At 48.3% G+C, this 18,824-nt stretch overlaps 1 protein-coding gene across 4 annotated transcripts in view; it reads right to left on the bottom strand.

Annotated features, from left to right (window-relative positions):
• Positions 1-18,024, bottom strand: part of SMAD5 (SMAD family member 5) — a 59,790-nt gene extending 41,766 nt beyond the window's left edge. Inside the window, exons 1-2 of one of the 4 annotated variants that reach the window (XM_051843411.2) lie at positions 17,920-18,024; positions 17,602-17,671 (exon numbers count right to left, since the gene is read on the bottom strand). The gene's annotated coding sequence lies outside the window, so the exon portion shown is untranslated. Of the gene's footprint in view, positions 1-6,813; positions 7,474-7,821; positions 8,006-17,601; positions 17,672-17,919 lie in introns of those variants that run through there. The other 3 variants (XM_008255047.4, XM_051843413.2, XM_051843412.2) reach the window with 3 other exon arrangements.
• Positions 18,025-18,824: the final 800 nt, after the last annotated feature.

The following is an 18,824-nucleotide window of genomic DNA, read 5'->3' as shown; positions in this document are numbered from 1 at the left end:
GCTGTTCCACTCCGGATCCAGCTCCCTGCTGGTGCACCTGGGAAAGCACCAGAAGATGGCCCAAGCACATCGGCCCTTGCTACCCACGTGGGAGACCCAGATGGAGTTCCAGACTCCTGGCTGAGGCCTGGCCCAGTCCTGGCTATTGCAGACATCTGGGGAGTACACCAGCAGATTGAAGATCCTTCTCTGCCTTTCCCTGTCACTCTGCCTTTCAAATAAATAGAACAAGTCTGTTTTTCAAAAAAATCAGATTCATTAGGGTTTAGAATGCAGGGGTCCCACCTTAAAGACAGAGATCTTCCATCTATGAGTTCACTCCCCAATGCCCCCAACACTCAAGGCTAGGCGAGGTTGAAGCCAGGAGCCAGGAATTCAATCCAGGTCTCCCACGTGGACAGCAGGGACCCACAGACAGAAGGGATCTGATCTATTATCTGCTCCCTTCTAGAATGTGCATGATCAGGAAACTGGAGGTAGAAGCAGAACCAGGGACTCAAACAAGACATTCTGCGGCTGGCAGCGCGGCTCAATAGGCTAATCCTCCGCCTTGCGGCACCTGCACACCGGGTTCTAGTCCTGGTCAGGGCGCCGGATTCTGTCCCGGTTGCCCCTCTTCCAGGTCAGCCCTCTGCTGTGGCCAGGGAGTGCAGTGGAGGATGGCCCAAGTGCTTGGGCCCTGCACCCCATGGGAGACCAGGATAAGCACCTGGCTTCTGCCTTCAGATCCCAGGATAAGCACCTGGCTTCTGCCTTCGGATCAGCGCGGTACGCCGGCTGCAGCGTGCCGGCCGCGGCAGCCACTGGAGGGTGAACCAACGGCAAAGGAAGACCTTTCTCTCTCTCTCTCTCTCTCTCTCACTGTCCACTCTGCCTGTCAAAAAAAAAAAAAAAAAAAAAAGACATTCTGATATGTGATGCGGGTATCTCAACCAGCACCTTAACCGCTGCATCCATGCTCACCCCTACTACCCACATTTTTAGTAAAAGTCCCAGATTATGCAGGTTTATGAACCAAGGTGCCCAGGGTCACTTGAAATGGGAAAAGCCACTTGCATACATCTTAGTAGGGGTAAAGCTGTAAAAATCTTACTCTTGTGGCTCTAATAGTAGTCACCAAGTGTCAGCAAGAGCAGATAATCACCACCACTGTCTCATCAACCCTAGATTCAGTTACACCAATTTTAAAAAACTTGTCTCTTTCACAATTGCAGGCAGAGAAGAGGAAAAAAAAACAAAAGTAAGTTTGCCCACAGCTCTTCTAGATTCAGATATCCTAGTCCCTGTGAGAACATCTGTAAGGAAGAAAGGATACGATCACACGGCACCAAATGTATTTTTCTTTTTATTTTTTTTTTATTTTTTATTTTTTTGACAGGCAGAGTGGACAGTGAGAGAGAGACAGACAGAGAGAAAGGTCTTCCTTTACCGTTGGTTCACCCTCCAGTGGCCACTGCGGCCGGCGCACCGCGCTGATCCGATGGCAGGAGCCAGGTACTTATCCTGGTCTCCCATGGGGTGTAGGGCCCAAGCACTTGGGCCATCCTCCACTGCACTCCCTGGCCACAGCAGAGAGCTGGCCTGGAAGAGGGGCACCGGGACAGAACTGGCGCCCCGACCGGGACTAGAACCTGGTGTGCCAGCGCCGCAAGGCGGAGGATTAGCCTAGAGAGCCGCGGCGCCGGCCAAATGTATTTTTCTATAGGAAACATTTAAATCACCATTTTCCCAGTAGTGACCCCCAATTTCCAAAGACATCAGACATTCTCACAGTGGATTTCAAAGCCCTTTAGGAGTAGAACTCATCATCCCCGACACTTTCCACGTCATAATCCTCTTGCCTAGACGTTGTGCCCACACAATCGTCTCTACGTTTGTCTCCCACTTTAGACTTTTGTTTCGCAGTGTTTAACCATTCTTTAAGCTTCACCTGCTTCTCTAAATTCTCTAAGTAAGCTGAGCCTGATGTTTATGTATCACTCAGCCCCTCACCCCCAAGCCTCCAAGATTCCTACACTGCTACCTACACTGCTCCCAGATGTATCCAAGTGGGCCAGTATAGGCTTGTAGGCACAGGAGGAGACAGAGCTGGTCAGTCGTTACAATGCTTTCCTTTAAATCATAAAATCGTCAAGTACACATACTAAATCATTAGTGTAAAATGTGTTTTTGGAACACAATGAGCTATCCATGTACACAAACACTTACTTCAATGCATTGTGAAGACATTCTCCATATACTTCAACATGCACCCCAGAATTCAAGTTCCCTACTTAAAAGCAATGAGAATACAGATGACTCTGGTACCTTTTCCACTCTAGTCTTCATTTATGTAATCTGCACTTTCAACTCCAAAGAGTGGAAAATGTTCAGCAAGCTAAGTACACACTCACTTATGTGGGAAGGAAGCTGGAAGGAAGAAAATCGAGGCCTGTCTTTTAATTATTTCTGCAGTACCCCTCTTCCTGAGAAGATAAAAACCAGAATGACCAAGTCTTAAGTTATACAGCCTACCATACAAAGCACTAGGCAGTTCCCAACACACCATGAAAACAAAACTGAACAAAACAAAACTTGTCTTGAAAGCAGCAGCCATATTCTGAGATCACAGTTAAATCTGTAAAGTATAAGCTTCCCAAGATACCAGCTTGATGTACTGAGTGAATGGTGGCAAGGGAACCTAGTCTTTTTTATTATTATTTTCATTTGAACAAAAACATACGGAAATGCAAAGGAAAATCCACTTAGTATCTTGTCACAACAGATAAAACTATTTTCAAATTCCCATACATGAGCAGTCTATAAATTATAGGCAGAAACTACCCAAAGGGTACAAGACCAAAATCTGCTTATAAAATATACTTTAACAACTAGCTTCCAAAAGTGAATTACAACTACAGTACTGCACACACAGAACTCTTAGTAAGAAACTCTTTATTCCAAGACATTATCTCAACCAAATTAGGACACAGTAAAAGCAGGAAGAAAAATCGCTAAAAGCACCACTCTACTAAAACTGGACGAAAAACCTCCCTTGCTGGCTGCCCAAGGTTTAAAAAAAAAAATCACAACTAAATTTAGCCCAGAACTGGCTGATTATTTATGAAAAAACCAAAAATGCTAAGATTACTCCATCTTTCCAAACTGAGATACAATAAAAGCTATCTGAATAGGAAGGTGACCTATGAGACTGGGAAATCAGCTGGTCCTGACAAAATTTAGTTGCTGTAGTTGTTGTTTTTCCAGATTTATAATCTTGTAGAAGAGAGGGGCAGATATAAAGATGGAAGAAGAGAGAGGAGAGAGAGACATCTTCCATCCACTGCTTCACTCCCCCAAATGGTCTGCCAGACTGAAGCCAGGAACTCCATCCTGGTCTCCCACTTGGGTGGCAAGGTCCCAAGTACTTGGGCCATCTTCTGCTGTCTTCCCAGGTGCATTAGCAGGAACCTAGATCAACAGCAGAATAGCCAGGACTCAACAGTCTGCATATGGGATACAAGCATCACAAGCAGAGGCTTAACTGCTGTGCTACAACATGGGCCTCAGCAATCTAGTTAAGAATTCTTTCTAGAGTTCTAAATCGTAATCTTCCACTTAGTAAACACACCTCTTAGATTCAGAGCTCTGATTAGAGGTAAAGGGTGTGTGACTGCAGGAATAAGCTGAACATTTCCATTATTACTATTTAATTAACTTCAGAAGTGAAAAGGGAAATGGGTTGGGGCAAGTGTTTAGTCTATTGGTTAATGATGTCCATATCCCACATCAGACTACCTGGGTTTGACACTCCATTCTAGCTCCTGACTCCAGCTTCCTGCTAATACAGACAGTCCCTGGAAGACAGCAGTGACAGCTCAAGCAGTGGGTTCCTATCACTCAAGTGGAACACCTGGACTGGGTTCCTGGCTCTCAGCTTCCGCTGGGTCTGGCCATTACAGACACTTAGGGAGTGAACCATCAGACAGGATGGATGTTTCTCCTCGCTCTCTCTCTTTTTGTCTCTTCCTCTCTCTGCCAAATAAACAAATAAAAATTTAAAGAAGAAAAAAGGACATGGGTCAACTTTTGGAGGTCCTTCATCATCTTCTTCATCAGGAAGATATATCTGGGCATTCCATTTCTTGTGGATGCTACCTTCCCAGATACCCTTTTCTCCAGAATATCCAGACTGGTGGAGATAATCATTCCTCAGGCTGGTACTGTGCCTTATAAGGACTCTTCGCCAATGCCTGTGACCTTATGAGCACTAGCAAATCAGAATAGAAGAAGCCTTGACATCTTTGAAGAACTGAACTATCTTGTTTCTTCACTCTTAGTACAAAGCCAAGGGTTGGAGGTGGGAGAACATTCCAGAAATAAAGAGAACAAAGACTGATAGACCAGGAGAATAAAAACCCCTTCATCTCACAGTACATGTTAGTCAGCTCTAAAATTCACCTAGATGTGGCACTACCAACACATATAGAAATAATAAATATGTTCTTAAATTCAGACTCCTTTAAGTGGAGCTGGTATTGTGGTACAGCAAGTTAAACTGCTGTTTGTGATAGTGGACCAACAGTTGAGCCCCAGCTGTTCTGCTTCTGATCCAGCTTCCAGCTAGCACACCTGGGAAAGCAGTCAATGATGGCTCAAGTACTTGGGCCCCTGCCACCATGTGAGGTCCAGATGGAGTTTCCTAGGTCCTGACCCTAGGAGTTACGGCCATCTGGGGAGTGAATCAGCAGATGGAAGATCTCTCCATCTCTCCCTTACTCTACCTTTCAGATAAATGATTTTTTTTTTAAAGATTTATTTTATTTATTTGAAAGACAGAGTTACAGAGAGAGGTCGAGACAGAGAGAGGTCTTCCATCCATTGATTCACCCCCCAGATGGCCGCAACAGCCAGGAGCTGCGCCAATCCAAAGCCAGGAGCTTCTTCCGGGTCTCCTTCATGGGTGCAGGGGCCCAAGGACCTGGGCCATCTTCTACTGCTTTCCCAAGCCACAGCAGAGAGCTGGATCAGAAAAGGAGCAGCCAGGACTAGAACCAGTGTCCTTATGGGATGCCAGCACTTCAGGCCAGGGCTTTAACCCACTGCACCACAGTGCCGGCCCCAGATAAATAATCTTTAAAAAACAAACATTTGGGTAGTGAACCAGCAGATGGAAGACCTCTCTGTCTCTCTCTCTCTCTCTCTGGCTCTACCTTGCTCTGTAACTCTTTCAAATACATAAAATAAATCTTTAAAAAAAATTTTTAAAAAGACCCCTCAAACTACTGGTAATAATAAAAGTTACATAAAACAAATCAAAGAAGATATGTGAAAAAGATTTTCAGATGGTATTTCAATTTAAATTACTAAGAAACAAAAAAAAATCCTTTGTATATCACTGCCTAGTCTTCCAAAACATTAAAATCTTTGATTCGACGAAGTTACAAATCTGTTTTCAGTTGTGAGGGAAAAACACACTAACTCTGTTTAACGCAAAGGACAAAAAAGATCATCACTGCAAATCATAATGTTTGGGTTCATGATGAAAACAGGAAACAGACAGGCTGCCCAGGTATAATTATGGTTGTAGTCTAATGTGCCTTCAGCTTCAGCCAAGAATTAAAACTCAGTGAAGACAGTAAGCAGAATTTACTTGCCTCTACCTTGCTACAGAATGCAACTTTTAATAATACTCCCCGCAACGTGTTACATAACCAACAGTAAACAAGGATCTGATTCAAACCTCATTAGTAACAACATTCTACCACTGTCTCCCACTGAAATTAATGGCTGACTTTGCCAGAGGGGGAAAGAAACCCAGCACTTATCAATCCACCCATTTCTATGGCGCCTACCAGAGAACCAGACAAGCAGATAATACAACCAGGTCTGCAAAGAATCTACAAAAGCACTATGTCAGTTTTCCATCCAGTTTGCTGCTCTCTTCCTCCTGATAACTAGACCATATCCTAGAGATGCACTTGAAACCTAAGAGGAAAATCAATTGAGAAAGCTAATCTAATCTGCGCTGCCTAGTTCAGCTACAACACAAAAAAATAGATGTATGATTTGATGAATGAATATCTGAAAAGAAAAAGCTACCCTGGTAAGCTGTTAAGTAAAGGGCACTGCCAGAGGGCAACAATGCTGGGGGCAAACATGCTATCATAAACAAAAATCTGATTTTGAAAACCTAAACATAGTATGTTACAACCTTTATGAAAGTTAAACTTTGTTAACTTGTCTCTTCTGAGCTGTTCCGTAATTTGGAGGTGCACTTTAGAGGAACACAATAGTTACCAAAACAGTAAGAATACAAAACAACTTGTTACATATCCGCAAATAGCTTCTTACTTTCCGATCTTGGAACACAGTAATTTCCTACTGGTACTGGGATCAAAGTGTGAAACTGCCACAGTGAGTGTTAATTTCCCCCAATCAACACCGCAGCATCCGCATGTTTAAAATTTTCAAACTATATGGACTGGTACTGAACCTATGGGACTAAGGCTTTTAACTTTTCAGCTTTAAAATTACAAACTAATTCATGCCGGGGAATTCCTGTCCTCTGAGGACTCAAGGACCGCAGTTTCAGAGAAGCAGCGTGAACAAGACGGACGCCGTCCTTCCTCGGAGCTTGCGTGAGACGAGGTAAGAACACTTGGGGCAGTGCTAGGCAACAGGCGCGATGTGACAAACCCAACCAGACTTCAAAACTTTTTCCACAGAAAAGTGAAGGTAAACAAGATACACTTAGCACCACACCCTCTGACACGCACACGCAGCCGCCCCCCGCCGCGGCCCTCCAGCTGGTCAGGAAACGCCATCTCTTACAATCAAGATAACCATCCGGCCCGGGGTGTTCAGGCGCGGCGCACCTCCAGGCCGGCCGCAGCGCCGCTCTCCAATGCCATCGAAGCCAGAATTGGAACATTTTGTTCGCGAGCGGGCACGCGTCCAAATACCCCGACTATCCTCGCCCCAGTTCTTTCTGCACCGAGACTCTGTTTGGGCTACTGAGCATGCTCCGACTTAAGACAGGCGCCACATGGGAGTTTTCAAAGCTTAGGCTCCAAACTCCACGTAATAACCGCGGCTAAAAGGGGAAGAGGGAGGGGGAAGCGCCCGGAGCGCGGCTCCGAGCACAGATGCCGAAGTGGGGGGCCCGGCAGAGGCTGAGCGTGGTCGGGGCCAAGAGACCCCGCTCTGGCGCGGCTCCGGCAGCCTGCAGGGGCTTCCGGGAAGCCGAAGCGACCTCTGCAGTGGGGGAAAACTGACAGGGCAAGCGGCGGAAGCCAGGGCTAACGACCAGCTGCGCGCGGTAGCAGATCCCCAGCGCCCAGAGTGTAATTCCCACCGATAAGCGTGGATCCTTATCTCTGAAACACAAAGCGACGGCCGCTCGGACCCGTCCAGCCGGGGGACGGCAGTCGGCCGGCAGCCCTCTCGGGGCGGGGTACCGAGGGCGGTGCCTGGAGGAGGTCGCCCAGCAGACCGCTCCCCCGACAGCGGCCGGGCCAGGGAGCCCCCACCCCCGCGAGGGCGGCCCGAACGCCGCCCTCCACTGTCCCCGCGGTCGCGGCGCGACCGGGACGACGGCCAGCCCCGGCCCCGCCTCAGATCCGACCGGGAGGCGAGCGAGGCCTCCGCCGCCCGCCGGGACCCCGGCAGGCCCGGACTCGGCCTACCTCCCGCCCTGCAGGCCCCGGGTCGTTTCGGCTCCGCCCGCGGCCGCACGCCCCCGCTTGGGCCGGAGAGTCCGGCAGCCAGGGCCCGAGGGCAAGCGACGTCCAGGCTGACCCCGGCCCCGCTCGCTCTCCCGCCCCGGGGCCCCTCACTCACTCACGAGCCGGCTGGGCGCGCTCTCCCCGCGCCGCGGCTGCGCTTCCCCTCGCTGCAACTTTATTAGCAGCCCGGTCGCGGGACACGCGTACGGCGCCCGCTCGCCCAGGACCCGGATGAGGGAGGGAGGGAGCGAGGGAAGGAGCCTGGGAGGACGCCCGCTGGGATCGGCGCATGCGCGCCAGGCCCGAGTGACCGCTGCGGGACCGAGGGCGGGCCCGCAGCCCCGGAGGCCGAAGGAAGCTTTTATGCTTGGCTCCGCGCCAGCCAAGCCCGGCTTCTGATGAGTCCAGGCTTCTCGCGGAGATGGCGAGGCCTGCTGTTCTCCCAGCAGCAGCCTGCCTGACCAAGCCTACGCAGTTATAATAAAGGATTCGTCCTGGATCTTAACATAAATGGTCCACCAGAACATCTTCGGAGTTGATTGTGGTATAAATCTGAACAAAGAGATGTCTTTCGGTGCAGCGCTTCAAAATAAGTTTCTGCCACCTCACACCTTCTGCGAAGCCCCTCCCATGGGGCAACCCTGGAGCTCTTGCGGTCCTAGGGAAGTGGGCAGGGCCCGACCCTGTGCGGCGGGACTGGGCTCCACTGCCAGGGAGAGGGAGACCCCGTGGGGACTCGGGCCTCCTGTCCACGAGGAGGGGCCGCCCGGAGGCTAATGTCCTCCTCCGCGTAGTCACTGGGGCTCTTCGGGATGTTTCTCCTTACAAACCCCCCACTTTGTCACTATTTCCCAGGGTATGACTGACAGAGTAGCTAGTGAGGCAAAGCTTTAAATAATTTTTATTTTTAAAAAATCAATACCGCTTTTCAGATACTCCACTAAGGGCTTCCTTTTAAAATAGATTAAGTAGAGGGGCCAGCACTGCGGCGTTGACAGTGGAGCAGTTGCCTGCTACGCCATCGTCCCATCTTGGCAAAGGCCAACTTTGAGCCCCTGCGGGAGACCCGGATGAAGCTCCCAGGCCAGTGTTGGCGGCCATCTGGGGAGCGAACTAGCAGACGCAAGAGTTCTCTCCCTCCTCTGTCTGTAGCTCTTTGAATTAAATAAATAGGTCTTTTTTACAAAGTACAAATAAAAGTGAGTCGTTTTGGAATCCTCTTTCACACCCTAATTCAATAACAAGTCCAGTTAACTCTACCTTCAGAATAGATCCTCACTCTGACCATTTCTCATTACCTCTGTTGCCACCTCCATGGCTGCAAACTGCTTCATCTCACCTGACCCACAGAGCGCTACCTTTGCTCCAGCTCCAGCCATTGTTTCAGGTGAAAGAGACTGAATAAATGCTGCAGAAGTCCCTGCATCGGGGTGTGGCCATCCCAAGGGATGACAGAGGTCTGACGAGGGAGGCGAGTGGGCCAGGGTGGGCAGCCAGGGCATGCCAGCTCCCAGCAAAGGGCATGCTGGCTGCTACTGCACTCCAACTGCCATCATGGGGAAACGTAGGAAGAAGGGCCCACTGTGGACAAATCTTCTGATTTTTTTTTAAATAAAAGTTGGAAATTTGAGCCGGCGCCGTGGCTCAATAGGCTAATCCTCCACCTTGCGGCGCCGGCACACCGGGTTCTAGTCCCGGTTGGGGCGCCGGATTCTGTCCCGGTTGCCCCTCTTCCAGGCCAGCTCTCTGCTATGGCCAGGGAGTGCAGTGGAGGATGGCCCAGGTGCTTGGGCCCTGCACCCCATGGGAGACCAGGAAAAGCACCTGGCTCCTGGCTCCTGCCAGGATCAGCGCGGTGCGCCGGCTGCAGCGGCGGCCATTGGAGGGTGAACCAGCGGCAAAAGGAAGACCTTTCTCTCTCTGTCTCTCTCTCTCACTGTCCACTCTGCCTGTCAAAAAAAAAAAAAAAAAAAAAAAAAAAAAAAAAAAAAAAAAAAGTTGGAAATTTGGATTTTTATGCAAAACTAAAACCTCAGTGTTTTGAAAAGATTTTTTTTTTTTTTGAAGGAGTGGCAGAAAGGTGGGGGGAAAGACAGAGAAAGATTTTCCATGTGCTGGTTCACTCCCCAAAAGGCTGCAAGGGCTGAGGCTGGGTCTGGCTGAAGCCAGGAGCCAGGAATTCCATTTGGGTCTCCCACGTTGGTGGCAGGACACAAGTGCTTGGGCCATCTTCCACTGCTTTTCCCGGTGCAGTAACAGGGATCTGCATTGGAAAGGGAGCAGCTTTGACTTGAACTGGTCCTCATATGGGATGCCAGTGTCACAGACAGCTGCTTAACCTGTTGCACCACTTTACTGGCCCTAAAATCTCAGTTTTATCTTTTTAGCGCTCTCTCTCTCTCTTTCTCTCTCTCTCTCTCTCCTCCTTTTCCTCCCTCCTCCCTCCCTCTCCCCACCCCTTCCCCTTCTTAAGTCCAGAGGCCAGCCCTGTACAAGCAAACAAAACAAATCCATGGTCCTGATTTAGGCTGCTGGCCATCAGTTTGCAATCTCAGGTCTGCATCTTAAACTTCTTTACTACATCATAAACTTCGTGAAAGTCAAGTCTGTGTACTTTAACTCTTTATCACACTCACTGGCTAGTTGTTGTTAATTCAGAAGTTTCCAGTCCTTGGAAGGCACATATTTCTGGAGCCTGCATGAGTTTACAACTCCCAGAAGTGCCTATAACCCTGCCTTTTTTTTTTTAAATTTCAGAGCTGATGTTTGCAGAGCACTTTATTGAACACTGTAGCACAGAACAATTTGGTTTAAATATTTTGTCCACCAAAACCACTCCTTCATACAGCCGGTAAAATCCTTCCCCAAACAATTTGTTTGCTGTCTTGCAGTCAGTGCACATATATAAGAACATTCTGTGAACTCAGGATTCCTTTTCAAAATCCCAAAGCCAGCAGTTGTGCTTTCTGGACTGTGTATCTGCACGCTGGCCTGACACACCAGAGACTCCAGCCTCTCCCAGGTCTGTGTGGCTTCAGCGGAGGCTGTCCTTTGGAGGAGAAGAAGGGGAGAAGGGAGATTTGAGCAGCACAGCAAAAGCATCTTCAAAAGCAGTGGAAGGTCACTAAGCATCTATGTAGCCAAAAAGATGGTAAAACAGCAAATGAACGGGCCTGCCAGAGCCGAGGAACGGACCTGGGGGTCTCTGTTTTGAGCAGTCAAACAGGATCTACAAACCAATGTAGAACAGGACAATCTGAACAGATGTTATTAGAGTGGACAAGCCACTTTTCAGTTTGGCCATTCATCTGATCCGGAAGGTCAGATAAAAGCAGCTTCAATATTCAATTTTTAAAGTTTTTATTGATTTATTTTCATTTTATTTGTAAGAGGGAGGTCTTCTATCCGGCGGATCACTCTCCAGATGGCTGAAAAATGGACAAGGCTGGACCAGGACAAAGTCAAGAATCAGGAACCCAATCTGGGTCTCCCGTGTGGTTGGCAGGACCCAGGTACATGAGCCATTGCCTGCGGCCTTCCAGGGTGTGCCTTAGCAGGGAGCTGGATAGGAAGCAGGGGAGCCAGACTCGAGCCAGGCGCTCTGATGTGGGATGCTGGCACACCAAGCGCTGACTTAACTGCTGCAGCCCTCCCCACCCCTCAGGAAACATCTGACAGTGCCTGAGGACATTCTGCATTGTCACAGCCAGGAAATAGGTCTGCTGGTGTCCAGTGGCGAGAGGGCAGGGCTGCTGCTCAATGCCCTAATAAGCACAGGACAGCCTCTCCTAAGAACTACCCCGCCACTCACGCCAACAGTGCTGAGGCTGAGAAACCCTGACTTCAACTCCAGATAGGTTGTCTTTAATTAGGGAGGAAATGGGCCTTTCCTTTGGATTTTTCCAGGAGTTGTTGAAATTATTCATTTAGCATAGGGAGCTAGCCGAAATGTCTAGCCTTTGACCTACTCAGACTTTGAATTCTCCAGATCCAAGATGGAATCAATTTTCAGAAGTGGAACAACAGATGGAATATGAAGAACTGGAATAATCAACTAAGTCTATGTTTTTAAAGTTTTATTTTTAAATGTATAGGAGTTGGGGCCAGCACTGTGGCAAAGCAAGTAAAGCCACCTCCTGTGACCCCAGCTTTCCATGGGGACACTCCACTTCCAATCCAGCTCTCTCCTATGGCCTGGGAAAGCAGTAGAAGATGGCCCAAGTCCTTGGGCCTCAGGACTGAAGTAGGAGACCTGGAAGAAGGGCCTGGCTCCTAGTTTCAGATGGAAGATTTATTTCTCTGTTTCTCCCTCCATTTCAAGTAAATAAATTAATTTTAAAAATGTGTACAGGAGTTGAGTCAAATTGCTTGTAGTGTGACTATCCTTAAGACCTACGTCAATTACGCTCTTGCTGTAGCTCAGCTGGCACTCCCTAAATGACTGCTCCACACCCAGTGGGGTTGGAAGAAAGCAATGATGTTCAGCAGTCACCCGACGGAGAGGCATCAGTGAATGACGTCACAGAGATCCTCACAGGGTCCAGGGAGCCACCTTAAACACTTCCGGCTCTTTCAGTCACGGCTCAGTGGACATCAGAGGGAGAAATGTCTACCTTTGTATCTCTCCTCCAAAGACCTTGGAGACAGTCGAGCTGCCGTTCAAGGGTCTGAGAATTCGTGTTTGTTCTTCCATTGCCGACCAACCCCGGCCCCCAGTCATAAATGCTGGCAACGGTGCCAGGAGAGTGAGCTTCCAAAGAAATGATGCGCAAAGCCACACCCCATGATCCGCAGCTTTCCGGGTAGTCTTTAACTGAATGAGCTCTACACTGAAGTCATTTTCTCCAACATTTGGAAGGACGTTTTTCCGGTAAAATATTGCTGTTGCAGTGTGACTGCTTCCTTCAGAATCCACAGGCCTTTCTTTTCACGTAAGAAGTTGATCTGAATATAGTTGAAAAAGTTAAAGAGTAGCAGCTGCCTGCGCTCAAAGCCCAGGAGTCTGGCAGCCGCAGACTCCTTGGAGGTTCGGGAATGGAATGAAGATCAGAGCCTCTCGGAGCCGCTGGAATGAACGTGCACGTTTCTGTGTACACCTGTGTGCAAAGCCCAGAGCTTTCATCAGATTCTCAAAAGGTTTCTGGGCCTCCGTATGCTTGCACATGCTTTCGAGGGCGGTTACTGTACACACGGCAGAAGTGTAACATATCCATTTTAGGTTATCTTTTCTTCTCTTTTTTACAGGAATGTAATCAGGAGACTCTCTCCAGGGAAAGACAGCTTGAGCAGAGTGTAGGAGCCAGGCTTGCCTGTCTCCAGCCACCTGCTACATTAAAGAAGGCCTCCCATGGCTGAAATCCAAAACACAAAATGAAAAGGGTTGCTTGCACCCGGAGTCATAAAACAAAGACGCTTTCTAAAGCGGAGCTTGGAGCAAGCACTCCCTTCTCCCTGACTAGAGCCGCATCTGCTTCTCCTGACAGCAAACACCCTCGAACTTGACTGCCCTCCTGGTTCTACAGGCTCAGTTTTCATCTTCAGAGACGTGGTCTCGGATGAGCCAAACCACATGTGTGCCCTGCCACAAATGCAGAGCAGCAGGTGAAAATCAGGGCATGCTACGGAGCTGGGGGAGGAGAACAAGACAGAAACTTTACCTTCTCTAGGAAGCCCTTTAACCAATTTCTTTATTTTTTTTTGTTTGTTTGACAGGTAGAGTTATAGACAGTGAGAGAGAGAGAGAGAGAAAGGTCTTCCTTCCATTGGTTCACCCCCCTAATGGCTGCTACGGCCGGCGCTGCGCTGATCCGAAGCCAGGAGCCAGGTGCTTCCTCCTGGTCTCCCATGCGGGTGCAGGGCCCAAGCACTTGGGCCATCCTCCACTGCCCTCCCGGGCCACAGCAGAGAGCTGGACTAGAAGAGGAGCAACTGGGACTAGAACCCCGGGTGCTGGCGCCGTAGGCAGAGGATTAGCCAAGTGAGCCATGGCGCTGGCCACCCTTTAACCAATTTCATCATGAGAACTCTGAAGCCAGACTTCTTAGTAGCAACAGGGCCCTCTCACCTAGTACCTGGGTGACTGTGCACACGTTCCTTAACCAACCTGGGCCTCAGTCTTCACATGTGAAAGCTGGGGTAACGGTGGAATTAACTATGATCATGAGGATTTAATACACAGAGACATGCAAGGTGCTTCAAATGGTGGGTGGCCCACGTTAAGAGTTTATTTTTAACGTATACCCTCTCAGGGCTGACACTTTGGTGTAGTAAGCTAAGCTTCTGCCTATGGCACCAGCACCCCATATGGGTACCAGCCAGTTCAATTCCTGGCTGCTCCTCTTCTAATCCAGCTCTCTGTTATGGCCTGGGAAAGCAGTGGAAGATGGCCCAAGTGCTTGGGCCCCTGTACCCGTGTGGGAGACCCAGAAGAAGCTCCTGGCTCCTGGCTTCGGATTGGCCCAGCGCTGGCCACTATGGTCAGTTGAGGAGTGAACCAGAGGATGGAAGACCTCTTTCTCTGTCTCTCTCTCTCTCTGTAACTCTGCCTCTCAAATAAATAAATAAATAAAATATTTAAAAATAAAATACACTCTTTTTCCCAAAATGGCAGCAACTTCTAAAATACACTTAGCAGGTCCATTGTTATATAATATGTGTGTTTAGTTTGCAGGACATTAGCACTTTCCTTTTTACTCAGGTAATCTAATTCACTTCCAGCTGTTATGATATCCAAGTTTCTGTTTCCGTCTTGGACTTGGCTAATAAACTACAGACCCTTAAATTCAGCTACCCTCTTAGCCCCTCTGCTAGACAGCAATGTTCATAGATTCTCTGCCCCATATTTTCCAATACTCTTTCACCTGTCCCCTTTGTGGTACCATTCCCTTACTATATTAACCACCGCACCAGACACCCCACCTCAGAGATGCATGCACGATCCAGAGGGGTTGTAGTGTCCCAACTTGCCCAGGCCACAGTCACTGGCTCACAAATGAACATATGACCTAGGCCCCTCGAGTTGATGCATGAATTCTGAGAGAGAAAAGCCCTTTTTTCTAACATTGCTACCCTAAGGTTCGCTGCGAGGCTGCCAAGGACCATCTTGCCATCATATGGAGAGTTTCCTTGGAAAGGAAGCCAAAAGAGAGAAGCAGAGCTGAGGAACAGATGCAAAGACAAATTTCGGGGCGGGGGGGGACTGTTCAGTCCCTTGATCCAGCGATACTGGTAGCTCTAAAGTTCCTCCTTAGACTTTGCAATTCCATTAGCCAGTACATCCTGATTTTCTTCAAGCTAGTTACACTTCTACCACTGGTAATATCTACCAATGGAAGTCTCATTGCATTTAGCAGGTCAAAACTTGCAGTCATGGTTATTTGTCATCTTCCCAGCTCCAGCTGCTCCTGCTACAGTCTTGCAGTTCCACCCATGTAGTTGCTCCAACCAGACCTTGGGATTGTATTGGTAGCCTGGATGAGTGTTCTTAAATCTTCACCCCCTCCATTGTGAGAGTGTATACTTCTGCCCTCATCCATGTGACTCTGCAATGTCTTCCACTAGAGGAGGGAGAATTGACCGTGATGACTCCGGACAGCAGATCTGACACGAACATATCTTTACATGTACTTGACGGTTTAGCCCTGTCTTTTGTGTTTTGCCATCTCTACAATGAGAGGTGTAGACTCTAGGCAGCTCCTGATCCAAGGAAGATGAAAATGCACATGGAACAGAGCTAACCTCACCCCCAGCCTGGAGTGAGCTCAACAGATCTACAGCCTGAAGGACTGCTGCCCAAGCCGATCCATGGACCAAGCAGGAGGAAAACTCAGGGTTTGCTCTGGGCTTCTTTGTTATGCTACAGTAGCCAGCTCAGAAGCATTTTCATTTAACCCTGTCTTTCACCCTCATTCGTTTATTCACTTACGAATGCCCTTACTAGATAAGGTGAGAAATACTGATTGAACGCCTACATGTATCAAGCACGTTTGGGGCATCAGGGATAACACAATAAATAGAATAGACAAAAATCTAAGTTATAGCAATCTTTAAAAATATGACAAGTAAAATTTTGTATGTTTCATGGTAATGAACATCTGGGAGAAAAACGAATCCATGAACAGGGTTGAGGGGACAGAGCAGTCGACAGGATGGAAGGTGAGTGACAGCTGCTGTTCAGGTGGAGTAGCACAGATCCAAAAAGCTGGCTCTTCCACTTTCAATGCAGCCGTAGGTCTTAGCAGTTCTGCCTGTAAACTATATCTCAACGCTAGCTTCTCCCCATGTCTGCTCCACAGATAGTCAAGGTCAAGCCCTTTCCAGGTCACTTGCACTATCTTCTGCTTCCATTCTACTTCCTTCCCCTTCCCTTATCTCCCAACAGCTATTCCACGTTGAAATGCAAATAAAATCATGGCCATCTCATATCAAAGCACCTTAAATTCTTCCCACTGCATTTAAGACAAAAATCCCAACTCCGTACCCCAGCCCAGCCTGCCACTCCCAAGCTTCTAGCGCGTGCCTGGCTCACTCTGTTCTTTATCTCCCCACATGCCATAAGCCCTTCCCCAAGTTAGCGTCCTTGTATATTTGGTTCCCTCTGCCATGTTCTCTCTTTCCACCTTGGAAACTTCCGAAATGTTTTGCCTACCACTCTTGGCCTGTCTCACTCCTTCTCTTCAACCTTGGGTCTCAGCATAAACACCACCTTGCTACAAAGGCTTCCCTGGCCACATCTGCTCCCCACCCCTCCCCCACACACTTTCTCTGCTGGAGCGCGCGTCTCACATGTCATGACTTGATCAAAGTCTATTTCCCCCACTGTAATTAAGTTCACCTTCACAGCTGAATCCTCAACACTTAGACCAGCGACTAGCATGCTACAGGCCCTCAGGAAAAAAAAAAATCATAGAATTTTCTACTTCAATCTTGGTCTTATGTTTGCTCTTGCTTCAAATCACATTGTTTCCATTCTTTTAAAATTTCCTAATCAAATTTTAATATGTAATAGAAAGTATGGTTCCCGCAACTTCCCAAGCAGAAGCTCAGCCCTCAGAATTAGCATTCATTGATTCACTTATTTACTCAATGTAAAAACATTTATGTGGCACCTACTGTGCACCTAGCACTCTGTCATATGCAAGGAAGACAAGGATGAGTGGTACACGTGCACACACACACACACACACACACACTGCCCTGTGGAAGCCCTTCCTACTCCCTTCTCACCCCCACAAAAATTGTCTATTAAGAATTAGTGTTTGCAGGCTGGTGCTGTGGCTTAGTGGGTAAAGCCATCATCTACAATGCCAGCATCCCATGTGGGCACCAGTTTGAGTCCTGGCTACTCCACTTCCAATCCAGCTCTCTGCTGTGCCCTGGGAAAGCAGAAGATGCCCCAAGTCTTTGGGCCCCTGAACCTGCGTGGGAGATCTGGAGGAAGCTCCTAGCTCTTGGCTCCTGGCTTTGGAACAGCACAGCTCTGGCTGTTGTGGCCATCTGGGGAGTGAACCAGTGGATAGAAGACCTCTCTCTCTCTCTCTCTCTCTGCCTCTGCCTCTCTGTAACTCTGTCTTTCAAATAAATAATTTTTAAAAATCTTTAAAAGAAAAAAAAACTAGTGTTTGCAAAATGCTTTGCTAATCATGAGAGGCAATAACAGAATTTGTTTGAAATATTTGGTATATGAGGCCTGTTCCTCACTTTACAGTCTGTAAAATCTTGCATCTTCTGCTTTCTATGCACACCTTTTCCTGGTCATTCACTGGTCTCTGCTACCGCCACCGCCCCCAGGTCTCAGCTGGCCCTCATGTTTCTATCTGCACATTTTTGCTTTCATGGTCACCTTTGGAGGGAATGCCCGACCCACAGCCCGCCCTGTCTTTCCTTCCCAGGTCACCTTTTACTCCTGCTGTCCTTCTTCATGGGGCCTTGCTGGTCATCAAGGATCTTTTCTACTGCTTGGGATTCTGGAAGGTGGAAAAGAAGGAATAGGGGTGAGTGCAAGGAAGAGTGGCAAACAGGTGAGGGCTCTCACAGCCATTTTACAGATAAGAAAGTGGGGCGCCGGCACACCGGGTTCTAGTCCCGGTCGGGGCGCCGGATTCTGTCCCGGTTGCCCCTCTTCCAGGCCAGCTCTCTGCTATGGCCAGGGAGTGCAGTGGAGGATGGCCCAGGTGCTTGGGCCCTGCACCCCATGGGAGACCAGGAAAAGCACCTGGATCCTGGCTCCTGCCATCGGATCAGCGCGGTGCGCCGGCTGCAGTGGCGGCCATTGGAGGGTGAACCAACAGCAAAGGAAGACCTTTCTCTCTGTCTCTCTCTCTCACTGTCCACTCTGCCTGTCAAAAAAAAAAAAAAAAAAATACAGATAAGAAAGTGGAAGGGCAGATAACTCAATTCCAGAGTTTATACACAAAGTAGATGAGGAAGCTAGAATCCAAATGCAGCTGAATCTAACTCAAACTCCTGCTCTAACCACCACGCAACACTGCTTGCTCACTTGAGTCACTCTCACTGAGACACAGAACAGTTTTAAATGTTTGCACCCCAACAGAACCATTCTTAGAAATCTTACGCTAACTATCACAGAACTACATACTCTACAAACTGAGCTTGGAAAACAAGTTATTAAGTAAGGGAATAAATAAATGTGTCAGCACACACAATTGCAATTTCTCACCTGAATGTGTGCCATGGGGTGATGGCAAAGTCACACAGAGCAAGTAGGCCATAAAACGTTGTATTTATTCACGCAGCCAGGTAAGGACCCCGAGCAAGCTCAAAGGGCCCTGACTGAATGGAGCTAGTGTTCCAGTGTGTTTATCTTGAAGGGCAGTGAAGTCTATTTATTCTATTTGTGTAATGACTAATGTTTCTGTGAATGCATCATTTACAATATGGGGGCACTGCTAATGTGCCACATTAGAGGCGATTTGGACTGATGAATCAAATCAGTTAAGCTCCTCTAAGTCAACTCTGGTGACCCAAGTCACACCGTGTAATGTTTCCATTGCAGAAAGAGCATGCTAAGCAGTTGATCTCATCTGCGTGGCTCCCACAAACCTGTTTTTTGTAGTGCACTGTTGCGCTGTGTTCTACAAAGTTCGAACAGCTCAGAAA

This window comes from Oryctolagus cuniculus, chromosome 6 (genome assembly GCF_964237555.1).
Source record: "Oryctolagus cuniculus chromosome 6, mOryCun1.1, whole genome shotgun sequence".
Lineage (NCBI taxonomy): Eukaryota > Metazoa > Chordata > Mammalia > Lagomorpha > Leporidae > Oryctolagus > Oryctolagus cuniculus.
Note: the sequence above shows the minus strand (reverse complement) of the source record. Positions and strands in the feature narration are given on the sequence as shown.